General features: G+C 44.3%; 1 protein-coding gene and 1 non-coding gene across 4 annotated transcripts in view; one reads left to right on the top strand and one right to left on the bottom strand.

The window, feature by feature from the left end:
• The window catches only part of CACNB4 (calcium voltage-gated channel auxiliary subunit beta 4), a 259,470-nt gene that overhangs the window by 136,992 nt on the left and 109,215 nt on the right, over positions 1-13,263 (top strand). The gene's annotated exons all lie outside the window — the stretch shown is intronic.
• Positions 6,566-6,638, bottom strand: TRNAA-CGC. The gene has a single exon. It is a non-coding gene; the product is annotated as a tRNA-Ala (tRNA).

Here is a 13,263-nt window from a genome sequence, read left to right as displayed (position 1 = left end):
ACAACCGGGAGGGACCATAGAATAATGGGATGGGCTTTATTTTTGCAGAAAGAATTGGATTCACCACAGTGCTTGCCGTTTACTAACTGTTTGGATTTGGACAAATTATTTACCTCTCTGAGTCTATTTTCTTATCAGTAAAGTGGGGTAATAATATCCTTACAAGGTTATTGTGGTGATGAAATCAATCAAATAACATACATAAAAAGATAAAGTTCCAACACATAGTAGTTTAATAAAATTTAGATACTATTATTAATTGGAAGACAGCTTAGGGTGACTGAAACCAGGTCCAGGAGATTTGGTATAGAGTCTAAACATAGGCACAAAAGGAATTGGGAATCATAAAAAGACTTTGGAGGCATGGAATTAGCCTGTATAATTTCATAAATGTAATAATATCTAAGCCAGACTACGGTAACCATAGTAATAGTTACCATGTGTTATAGGCCAAAATTGTTGTAATTGCTCGATGTGAATTTTTTCCCCCTTAATTTTCACAATAACCTTATGATGTAGATACTTTTATCATCCATTTCCTAGGCGTAGAAAATGTTAAATGATTTGTCCAACGTCGCGCAGCTAGTAAATGATGGAACCAGGGTTTGAATCCAAGTGTCTGACTCAGAGCCACTTCCTAAAACAGGGAAGCGAGGGGTTAGGGTGACTAGAAAGGCAGAGATGGCAGATCAGCTGAAGAAACAGAACCACAGGAGAAACACTAGGCAAGATATTGGCAGACTAATAAAGATGGGGACCTGCTGGTGATCAGGCATGGCAGTGAGGGTTGGGACAGATCTGTAGGCAGAAGGGAGCCACTTCCTCTCAAGGTGGAACTTTATTGCATCTGGAGGAGTCCTGGGAATGTGGTGGTCTCACCTGACTGCATCTGCTGCATCTTTGAGTTCTACTGATAATGACCGAGCCACTTCACATACCTTTCCTGTGTCAGGGCAGAATCTTTCATCTCATCTGAGTCATTCCTTAATTTCCTTACGTTTAGGGCAGAATTGCATTCCAGGAACCCACCTGATATGCACTTTTCTTCTCTAAACATACCCTGTCCTCTCTTTTCCACGAGCCATCCATGCACTCATCCGTCTATTCATTCAACCAGGCCTGAACACTTGAAGACTGTGCTGGCAAAGGGACGAACAAAGTCAGAAACTGTTTTTCATCCTTCTCACACAATTCCCTAAAATGTACCCCCTATTCCTGGTCTATAAATATTTCAAATTTTTTTTTTTTTTTGGCTGTGTTGGGTCTTCATTTCTGTGCAAGGGCTTTCTCTAGTTGAGGCAAGTGGGGTCCACTCTTCATCGCGGTGCGCGGGCCTCTCACTATCGCGGCCTCTCTTGTTGCGGAGCACAGGCTCCAGACGCGCAGGCTCAGTAGTTGTGGCTCACAGGCCCAGTTGCTCCGCGGCATGTGGGATCTTCCGAGACCAGGGCTCGAACCCGTGTCCCCTGCATTGGCAGGCAGATTCTCAACCACTGCGCCACCAGGGAAGCCCCTATTTCAAATATTTTTGAGAACAGTGCCAGAATGTGAACCAACTACATCACTAAATGTGCTGTTAGTTTAGTCGACATCCCCACCCCACCTCCACCTCTCCCCATAGCAGTCCTTTTTTGATGAAGGAATCTGCATTCTGGTTCATGCTCCTCTCTTCTGAGGGGGTGGGGCAGCCCTTTAAGTCCTGGACTAGCTGCTTCTGCAGTCCTTTTATTCGGGGCTTTTAGACTTCTATGGCGAATTATTACCCAGTTTTAAATGTACCTTGTGCCTATTTACACTTCCTTTGTGCTTTCTTTTTAAGTGTCTGGGAAACAGGATCCATTTTGCCACCTTCCCTGGAGATCACCTGTCTACAGAAGTGGGGTGTGGTAAGGAGACAGGAGAAAGAGGAGGCTCCCGGGCAAGGGGGGGACTTTCAGAGATCTTTTCCAGCCGGTACTTGCCCTTTTCTGTCATACATAGAGCTATCTAAGAGTGGGCTGTATTTTATAGAAACAGTGCCCTCCCCCTCCAAATTCTGTTTCTAGCTGCCTCTTCCAAATAATAGTTACTCTTCATTGAAGGCTTACTATGAACCATGAGCTATTTCATTGTTTATGCTGATTAGTTGGTATTCATATCACACCACTTATCAAACAATTTGAATATTTCCCGGCACTTTCTGAATACTCTACATGACATATATCATTTATTTCTCACAAGAGCAGATGAGCTATGAGGTAGGTGTAATTATCCCTATTTTACAGATGAGAAAACTGAGGCATAGAGAGGATAAATAACTTCTCATGGTCACACAGTTAGTCCATGGCAGTATCCATGTTCATACCCAGAGCCTCCAGGCCTTTCTAGCGTGCAATGCTACTTTCCAAGCCCTAGAAAGCCCCTTTTCAGTGCTTGGTGCAACTAAGTCATGTCTTGCTGCTTTGTTTACTAGATGCAGGCTCTCAGAATGCCTCCTTCTCGGAGACCGGAGGAGGGAGGTTTAATCAGCTTCCTTGTGCACAGCACTCCAGCCTCTTCATTAGTCTTTTCTGTGGGAAGAAACAGAGGCGCAGCTGTGGCAGAAGCCAGACACTGCAGTCTACAAACATCTCTCGAGCCACTTCCCCCAAAGCCTGCTGTGCATGTTTCTGCAGTGGGACCTAAGCTTTCTTCCCATGCACAGACTTCTTGTTGCCCTGATCTATGGTATATTGCATTCTCTTAAACTATCAGATTCCACCACTCAAAGGAGCAAACTGAAACCTGTTCTCGCTTACCTCCCTGATTCTGCTGGCTCCTCTAAACTCTCAGCACCCTTAAGGGAAATTGAAAAATGTGATCATCTGTGGCTGTGTGCCAACTCTGGAGGGCTTGCTCTGGTCAGCTCCATCCTTATAACACTTCAGTTATCAGGACATTGATTATATGGGGAACAGGGTTGGAGAAAGAGGAGAGTGAAATTGGATCATTAGGTTTTCAAAAAAATTTTTTTTAATTGAGGTGAAATTTATATAACATAAAATTAACCATAGTACATTCATAATGTTGTGCAACTACCACCTCTATCTAGTTCTAAAACATTTCCTCAATCCAAAATAAAACCCAGTACTCATTAAGCAGTTACTAAGCACTCCCCCCTCCCCCTCCTCCTACCCTGGGTATCCACCAATCTGCTTTCTATTTCTGTGAATTTACTTTTTCTAGTATTTCATACAAATAGAGTTATACAACATGGCCTTTTGTGTCTGGCTTCTTTCACTTAGCAGAATGGAGATTCATCCATGTTGTAGTATGTATCAGTACTTCATTTGTTTTTATGGCTGAATAACATTCCATTCCATGGATATATCACATTCATCCATGAATGGACATTTGCGCTGTTTTCAACTTTTGCTGCTAGAAACATTTTTTTTTTAATTAATTAATTTATTTATTTATTTATTTTTGGCTGCCTTGGGTCTTCTTTGCTGCACACGGGCTTTCTCTCTAGTTGCGGCGAGCGGGGGCTACTCTTCGTTGTGGTGCGCCGGCTTCTCACTGCGATGGCTTCTCCTGTTGCGGAGCATGGGCTCTAGGCGTGCGGGCTTCAGTAGTCGTGGCATGTGGGCTCAGTAGTTGTGGCACACGGGCTTAAGTTGCTCCGTGGCATGTGGGATCTTCCCGGACCAGGGCTTGAACCCGTGTTCCCCGCATTGACAGGCAGATTCTTGACCACTGGACCACCAGGGAAGTCCCTAGAAACATTTTTGGATAAGTGTTCATTTGAGTACTTGTTTTCAGTTCTTGGGGTATGTACCTAGGAGTGGAATTGCGGAATTGCTGGGTCATATGGTAATTCCATGTTTAACTTTTTGAGGAACTGCCAAACTGTTTTCCGCAGGGGCTGAAACATGGGTCGTTGGTTTTGGTAGAGAACTTCAGGGCAGACATCATGAAGACAGGAAAGCACATATGACTCTGTCTCTATAGAAAGTCTATACATCTTGGGACAAGACTGAAAATGTACAGTAGGATGTCTTCTAGGGACCAATACTGAGCAATAAAAAATATAGCTGTATGTGTATGTATGGGGGCAGAGATTTTCTTATGTCTCCCCCATTCCATCTCCCACTGGGATTATTGAGATAACCTCTTTGCTGGTCACTTTCCCTCTGCCATTGTCCCTCACCAGTCTTTCCCTTGGAGTGGTTCGCTCTCGGAATTATCTTTTTAAAGTGCAGATCTCGTCTTGTTACTCACCTACTTAAAATCCTTAAGTGGTGCCCCATGGCCTTCAGAATACATTGCAGATCCCTCTCCTTGGTGCATCAGGACCTTTACTCCTTGGTCCTTGCTGGGGTCTTCAGCTTCAGCTTCTGCTACACCCACAGGCATCATCATCCTTAGACGACATTACCTACCTGTAGGTCCCCAATGGCTCATGCTCTTACACCTTCTTGCCTTTGCACATGTTCCCTCCTCTGCCCACAGGGCTAACGGTTACATCTCCTTCCAGGCTCCGCTCAAACACTGAATCCTACCAGAGGTCTCTCATGACTCCCCGGCCGGAACTTTGGTACTCCCCACTGTATTTTCATGGCTTCTTTACAGCTTCTACTAGGCTTCACAAGGATAGGGACCATTACTCTGTTTGGTTCATTGTGCGTCTCAAACACCCACAACAGTGCTTGGCACAAAGGAGCTCTCAAAATAGGTCCTGACTGATGAGGTCAGGATGGCATTTTTCATTTTGTTGTCTATCTGACAGGTAGTAGGTATCAACTAAATGTCATTTGAATGAAAGATAAGGTGGAAGAGAAGAGGAAGGGGCGAGCGAGGGAGGGTAGGAAGAAGACATAGGAGAAAGAGAGATGGAGAAGAGGAAAGAAGAAAGCAGGAGAGGCAAAGAAACGACAAAAAAGATGAAAAAGAGAGTGGATAAAAGAGTGGGAGAATGAATGAAACTGGGGAAGGCAGAGAGGATGCCTAGCTTCAAAAAAGTGTAGCCATTTATGCTACACATTTCAAGCTTATTACATTCAAACATGTGCTTGCGTATTAGAAGGATGGAGGGCTTCAAGTCTTGGGATGAATGCCCCCTCACCCCGATCTCATCGCATTTCACGTCCATTCTGCACAGGGCCAGGGGCGTGAGGACTAGAATTTTCCAAATCCCTGAGGGTATAAGACACCTGGCAGGAATAGCTGCTTCCATTAGTCCCATCATCCTTAGTCTGTTTGGGGGACCTCTGGGTCAGAGCACGTAAAGGGGCATTTGAGATCAAAGCGGGAGTGGCTGTCTTCTGCTCAGCCTAAGCGGCCGTCCTTTGCTTACATAGCACACGTTATGTAATTTGCACTTCGCAAGCAGCTGCTAGGTGATGCCGCTACCTTCTGGCTCTGCAGTGACAGAAGAAAGGCTCACTTAGGAAATGCTGGCATGGGACTAGGAAGGCTTTTTAAATTCAGGTCTCTACGGAGAAAATGACACCAGGTTCCTTCCTAGTTTCTCGTAAGGGAGTTTTAAGCAGCTAATCTAAATGCAATAAATGCCCTGGTGACAGGCTCCTTCCTCCCTACCCACATCGCTCCATGCATGCCAAAAGGTGGAGGAGCAGGAAGGCCTCCGGGTGAGTCACTGGTCTCCTAAGGGCCTGAGCTCCTAAGTGGAGCATCAGAATGCCCTCACGTACCTCCGGCAGCCCTGGCCAGGAAAAGACTCCTCAAGGTACCCCTTCTGCACTCTTTCATTGGCCTTTTCTCCCGTTTTAAGGCTACTGCTGCTTGTTTCTGTAAACCAGCAACTTGTCAGCCAACAAATTGACCTTCTCAAAACAGTGATTAAAATCTGATCTCATGTGTCTCACTCCTGGGCTCTGTGTCGGGGCAGGTGCCTGCAGACCGTGTTGGGTGGGCTCAGAGAAGGCGAGTGGAGTTGGCGGTACTCACTCCCAATTAGAAGTGTCTCCTGTCAGAGCCAGAAGACCTCATGGCTTTTCACAAATCAAAGAAACTTCTCCTTGCAAAGGGAGCCCTGAGGTAAATGCTTCCAGAAGCACCTTTGGAAGTGCATAGACATTTTCAGGCCACGCAGGAACTGTTTCTACAGTGGTTTATTCTCTGTGTGATCCAGAACCCCTGCAGCAGGGATTCTCAAAGTGTGGTCCGCAGACCACTCTGCGGTAGAATCCTCTGGGGAGCTGGTTAGGAATGCACTTTCTGGATTCAGCATCCACTAGGGGAAGCAGGAAGCACCATCTTTACAAGCACCGCAGATGATTCTTTGCATGCTGAACACCAGAGCCACAGTCTTACAGGTTTACAGAGCAGCACGTCTTGAAAGGCAAGCCCCAGACATCTCCTGTGTACACACCTGCAGAGTTCCTTCTCTGTGTCTCACCCGGGTGACCCCCTGGTCCAGGATGACGCGACCAAACACACAGCACCTGCTGCTGGCTGTAGAGGGCACTTCTGGAGCTCTGATTTAAGCCATTCTTTTCAGCTGGGTTGCTTGTTTTGTTTTGTTTTTAGTGCTTATTTATTTATTTGGCTGCACCGGGTCTTAGTTGTGGCATACGGGATCTATTTCCCTGGCCAGGGATCGAACCTGGGCCCCCTGCATTGCGAGCTCGGAGTCTAAACCACTGGACCACCAGGGAAGTCCCCTGGGTTGCTTTTTTTGATGCCTGCTCTTTTCTTCATATTGGCCGCATACGGAATGTTTTTCATCCAGTGTCTCTCCTTGGGGGATTGGACTGAAACCAAATCTCAGGCTGTGAGTACGTGTCGCCACCAGGATTTGTGGCACAGGGCACCAGGATTTACTTGGACTTTATTTTCAGACCGGTACCGGTCCGTGGCCTGTTAGGAACCGGGCCACACAGCAGGAGGTGAGCGGTAGACAAGCGAACGTAACTTCATCTGCCGCTCCGCATCGCTCCCCATCGTCCTCACTCCCCCCTGAACCATCCCCCCACCCCCGTCCATGAAAAAATTGTCTTCCACAAAACTGGTCCCTGGTGCCAAAAAGGTTGGGGTCCGCTGTTCTGAAGGACTCAGAATTGCCACAGTCCTTCAGAGTCCTAATCTTACTTCTTTAAGGATCTATAGAAGAGATCCTCACAACGGTGGTAAAGTGCCCTCCACCTAAGGATGGTTTCTGATAAAATGGAGAGGGAGAAACAGCCTCTCTCTGGGACCGTTGTTTCCTTCCTCTTTCTCTCCTCCCTGTTGGGCATGCTCACCCCCTGTCCACCTCATTCTGCCTGATGCCAAATGCTCATCAGGAGCACTTGGCTGGTCAGGACACATCCGGAAGCTCTGATCTTCTTCTGACCGCTGATTGCCCGTCGGAACTAATCTGTCATGTGGCTCTCGTTCTCAGAAGTTTGCTAAGCTAAGGATGTAATTGTAATGCTAATGATTTAAACCAACCCGGCAACTCTCGGGGTAACATCTGCATCTCAGTAACAACCTCATTGAAGTGAATGATGTAGGAATTTGAGTCCCCTTAGGGCAACACATGGCAAACCAGGAAGGTTGGTCTCTGAAGTCTCATTCTGCCTGTTCTCTGTGTAAGGCCACCCTGCAAGAGGTAGTCCTGGGATAGAATAGTCTTCAAAACCTGAGTATTTTTTTTTTATCCCACGTGGCTTTCCTTTTGATGAACTTTCAGTTTAGTGGAAAAGTTGAGAAATTGTTTTAACCAACAAATTCATTGAGGCACCTGCAGAAAATTAACTTGGTGCTCACCGTGTGGGGTTCTCCGCTAGTACAACTTCCAATAAATATTGAACTTGGTCCCAGTGAGTGACTGAGATACTGAGCAAAGGTATTAAACAATGCCCAGGTTATTGACCCAAAAACTAAAGGAGACCCATGATCTGTGTATTAGTCTCCCTGGCCTGCCATAGCAAAATACCACTTTAGCAACAGAAATTTATTCTCTCACGGCTCCAGAGGCCAGAAGTGCAAGATCGAGGTGCCAGCAGAGCTGGTTCCTGGTGAGGTCTCTCTTCTTGGATTGTAGATGGCACCATCTCACTGTGTCCTCACATGGCATTTCCTCTGTGTGGCTGCATCCCTGGTGTCTCCTCCTCTTCTTCTAAGGACACCAGTCCTATTGGATTAGGAATCCTAATGACCCTGGTTAACCTTAATTACCTTATTATTAACCAGATACGTTAGGGATTAGGGCTTCCATGTATGAATTCTGGGGGATACAGTTCAGTCCATAACAATCTGGGAGGCAGAACTTCCTACTTCAGGGCTTGGTTCTGTCACTGGTTTGCCTCATGAGTAAAAGATAATTCTAAACCTTGTTAAATGGGTAATCTGTACAGTAACCGGATACAGTTGTTCCAGTCAGTGGACAATGTGGCGTAGTCTAACTTGGGCTCAGCTCGCTTATGCTTAGGTTTCCCGAATCCATAACTCAAGACCGTGGGTGGTTGTTCTTGAGTGTCTGTGTGTGCGTCTAACTGGAGCTTACAGCCATATAACATAAAGTGATTATAGCAGAGGAAAATTCTGTGGGGAGCAGAGCTGTTGCAGAGTGACAAAACAGGTGTCCACTCTACCGTAAACTATTTCTTCCACTCTTGGTGATCTTGGAACATCAGATCTTGGACCCTGAGGACACCTGTGTTTGGCGCAGTTGCCACCCCGCCTGGATCTCTTTCCTCTGTTGGTTTTCAGGATACACATTGCCCAGGGTCTTCTGCTTCTCTGATCCCTCCTGTATCACCTTTACTGTCTTCTCTTCTACCTTGGAATCCCTTACCACTTGCTCTTTCCTAACATTTAATTTAGACCTTGATCTTTTTTCTCTTTTCTCATTTTTTTTCTTTAAGAGCCCCTCTGTTTCTCCACTTCAGCCATCAGCTTTATTCCAATAAATCTTGAATCTTTATCTCTATCTGTGATGTATCATCCAGTCTCCAGTACCACAGGCCTGATTGCCTACCAGCCCTTTCCACTTGAGTCTCTTGTTATCACTTCGGTTCCAGTAACTCACATAAGCTTATGCCTTTACTCCATCTCCCATAAAGTTGCTAATGACTAAATCCTGACAGCTTTTCTTATACTATGTATTATGCCATTTCCTTCTTAATTCTATTACCGTTGGCCCAATCCAGACCCTGTTGCCTCATAACCGGATCACTGCCACAGCTTAATTTCTGGCTTCCTGGCTTCCCATCTTTCTCCTTCTCTCCATTCCATATGCTCCTGCTAGAACTGTCTTCAGATAAAACTTTTATCATGTCTCTCATCTGCTTAATACTTTACTCTCTTCTATCCTCCAGATCAGACCCAAAGAACTCTGACTAACTTTTGACCCTTTCTATTGGGTTGACCAAAAAGTTTGTTTAGGTTTTTCTGTAAGATGTTATAGAATACATTCTTCATCTCTTTTGAACCATCAGAGCTCAGCACTGAAAGGGACCTTAGATAGTCTAATCCTGTATCCATCCGATGATCAATGACCCACACAAACTATCACTCAGGAGCAATATTAACACCTTTACTCACAAGCGACATAGGGAAGCACATTCCCTTTCATACACTTTGTCAGAAATGTCTTTCTTGAATACAGGTAAATTTGAAGTGTGTATAAAATTGTCCATTGACCTTGGTTCTGCCCTTTTTCCACCCACTAGCTTTTAGGTATTTGTAAATGGTTACCATGTGTTGTCTTCCCCAAATAATACACAACTAGTTTCTTCAAATGATCCTCAAAAATCCCTTCCCTCCTGGTTCTCGTCTGGAGGCTCTCCTGGTTGACACTATTCATTCTAACATGAGGCATCTTGCACTGACCCCTATATTAGTTTGGGGGAGGTGGGGCTGTCATGGTTAATATTAACTTTATAGTCAACTAAAACCACAAGCCCTTCTAATTATTATTTGTACTACTTTTAAGTCAAGTGTCTTATAACTGTACTTAGGTAGATTTTTTTTCCTCCAGAAATAAATATCTTTATCTAGATTAAATTTCATCTTGTTCAATCTGGCCATGATTTCAGCCAGAAGAATTCTTTATGGATTTTCTGTCTGTCACCCTATGTATAAATGTTTTCTCCCAATGTTATGGTCAACTGTAAATTTGATCATCAGTGCTATTTATATCTTCATTCAAGTTTCTGATAATGACATTTTGGGCAGGACACATTTGGAACCAGCAGCGGAGGTTGATACCTTGATAGGCATCCTGTTTCCAGGCACCTGCACAGCCATCAAGCATACAATCTGTGATTAACCCATCTTGTGATTAACTCTGTTCCATGGCTTGATGCATTCCAAATAGCATTTCTTGTAGCCATATCAGAAAAGAAGAACATGGAAATCAGGGTGGCTTCCTTGTTATCCAGCATGCATGCCATGTTCATGGTCACTTTGGGGCCTTTTTTCCATTCTTTCTGGCTAAAAGCTTCCTTTTTTTTCACCTTTTACTTATATTCATAATGCTCTCTAGCACAGCCAAGAAGCCAGCACTCATCTCCTCCCCATTAATTCCAAGCATTCAGTTTTGCTACAAAGCCCCCAACCTTAAGGCACTTTGCATTGTTTATATACATTGCTTAGTATTACATTTATGCCCAGAATAAAACACACATTCGGGAAATATTTGTTGGATGAGTGCAGGGTAGGCTTGTCATCTTTATCAGACCATAACCATAAACTTCTTGATGGGGGTGCTAGCCTTACATTTTTTTTTTTAAATTCTGGAGAAATTCACATAACATAAAATTAATCATTTTAAAGTGAACAATTCAGTGCTTCTTTGGGGGCAGTCAAAATGGAGTAGGAAGGCAGCTGAAGCAGAGTCTCTCTTTCCAAATCCCTCCTGATCTGGCTTGGTTCATTTGATATATTTCTGTGGAGGTACTAAATGGAAATTTACTTTCTAAGTGCTACTTGCTCATCCAGAAGAATTCTTTGTCTCTGAAATAATAGCATGAGAGAGTCTAATACTTTCAGAATAAGGCTTCCTTTAGTTCACAACTTAGAGTTTCCAAAAATAAAACACTGGCTATGTTGATAAATTCATTTCAAAGGATCTGGGTAATTAGTCATTAGTCACAGCATGCTTATGGAGGAAACCAATAGATTATTACATCAGGTTATTGTTAGCAAATGCCTATTTGAGGATTTCTGTATAGTTCTGTGCCAAAAGAAGAGTGGCACAGCTATGTGCACCATAATGAAATACCTTCACACATCTCTCTTCCAAGACCCTTTAGAGTCATGCCACTGTTAGAAACACAAGCATTTGGCAAAGGCATTTTATCCCACTTTAAACAGTTCATGCCACATAACTCTCCCTTGTCTTCTTTAATGCTTTCTAGTTGGCAAGCGGTTTCCACCTCCAGGATCAGTGAGTCAGGTGGTAGTAGCATTGTGCCCACTTACAGATGAAGAAGACGAAGCTCAGATACGACAAATATCTTGCCTAAAGCCCAACAGTTAGTAAATGCTGAACCTGAGACTTAAATTCCAGCCTTATCTCCCAAGTCTTTGGATGCCCCAGAGACACTTGCAACACTCAGGTTTACCCCAGGTCACAAGGAGTCAGTGGTGAAACCTCTGGCCTGCTACTCTAGAATCCTGTTTTTTTTTTTTTCTTAATCAAAACTGCATTGGTGGGCTTCCCTGGTGGCGCAGTGGTTGAGAGTCTGCCTGCTGATGCGGGGGACACGGGTTCGAGCCCTGGTCTGGGAGGATCCCACATGCCGCGGAGCAACTGGGCCCGTGAGCCACAATTACTGAGCCTGCGCGTCTGGAGCCTGTGCTCCGCAACAAGAGAGGCCACAATAGTGAGAGGCCCGCGCACCGCGATGAAGAGTGGCCCCCGCTTGCCACAACTAGAGAAAGCCCTCGCACAGAAACGAAGACCCAACACAGCCAAAAATAAATAAATTAAAAAAAAAAAAAACTGCATTGGTAACTACAGATTTTATTGTGTGACCATCTCTTGTGACATGCATCTGTACAAACCTTTCAGGCAGTGGTCCACAGCTATGTTATGAATAAAAGGGCATACGTTTTTCTCTCATTTTATAACAATGAAGTTTAACAGTACAGAAACGTCACATGACCTTGGTGAGTCTAGAACCCTGTTTTGGAGAAGCATTTTAGCTGAAAATTTCCACTCCCTCAACACTTAATCCCTTTCCTGCTTTTTTACCTTTGTTCATGCCTTTTCTCTCTTCTGGTACCACTTACACATTTTCTGTCTAAATCCTACACAAATTCAGAGGCTTCTCTTTGGGAACATTCTTGAGGTTCTTTCCAGAAGGCCCTGTGCCATGCTGTGTGGTTTAAGGTCAGCACCGTGTGCTTCACATCTCCCGTGTGTACAGTAAGGACTCAGAACACGCTTTGTTTATAAGTGTCACATTAACTAGAAAGAGCCATTCTTCTTAGGAAAAAAACTGTATTCTACTGCTTTTAATTTGCTTTTCACTTGGCATACATATACATGTCAACACTGCCAATCATGCAGATAAACTAGGAATCGTTATTTGGGCAAACGTGATTAGGCTGGAACAATTTTTTTCTGGATCGATTTCGTAACTAACAGGAGTATAATTTAGGAGTAGGACAGATTATTTGATATAAAATATGATATAATTCATAGCCAGTCTTATCTAAGATGCTAGGCTCTTTTACTTTAAGAAATGAATTGAAAGGAATGAGATGAATGAAACAATTTTTTTTCTTTGTTTCGTTAAGTCCTTACATTTGTGTACTATATTTTTCCTTTCCAAAAAACTTTTATATCATAACAGGGTGAGTTTCATCATTGTCCAGGCCCATCAATTTTTCTTTGGTCATGGAGGGTGCTGGCAGGTGCCCTAGGTCGTTGAGAAGAGTGGTACTCACATAGAGCAGTTTGGAAGGGGCTAGCAAATTGCTGGGTCATGGAGAGTCCCTTTGGTTGGCTGACTCCTGGGTGAGGTGCCCATAGCTGTGAATGGAAAGTTTTCATCTGCCAGAGAGAAGAAGTTCAGCCTAAGGGATCCACAGTGATGACATAAATGATAACTCATATAGCCTCGTCTGGAGGCTTCCAGACTTTGTCATTTGTTCAAGGAAAGTCCTGGGCCATTTCCACTTATTTCCAGTGGATTCTTAGACCTGATCCCCTTGTCTGAGGCCCTCTGCAAAACCTCCTTTAAGGTCAGGGCCCTGTGCTATCTCTCCTTCCCCTCGACCCTCAAAATCCAGGTGACTGTCATCTGGTTTCCTCTGGCCTACTCTTTGAAGGTCTTTCTTTTGATT

Source organism: Balaenoptera musculus, chromosome 7, assembly GCF_009873245.2.
Source record: "Balaenoptera musculus isolate JJ_BM4_2016_0621 chromosome 7, mBalMus1.pri.v3, whole genome shotgun sequence".
In the NCBI taxonomy this organism is placed as follows: Eukaryota; Metazoa; Chordata; class Mammalia; order Artiodactyla; family Balaenopteridae; genus Balaenoptera; species Balaenoptera musculus.
Note: the sequence above shows the minus strand (reverse complement) of the source record. Positions and strands in the feature narration are given on the sequence as shown.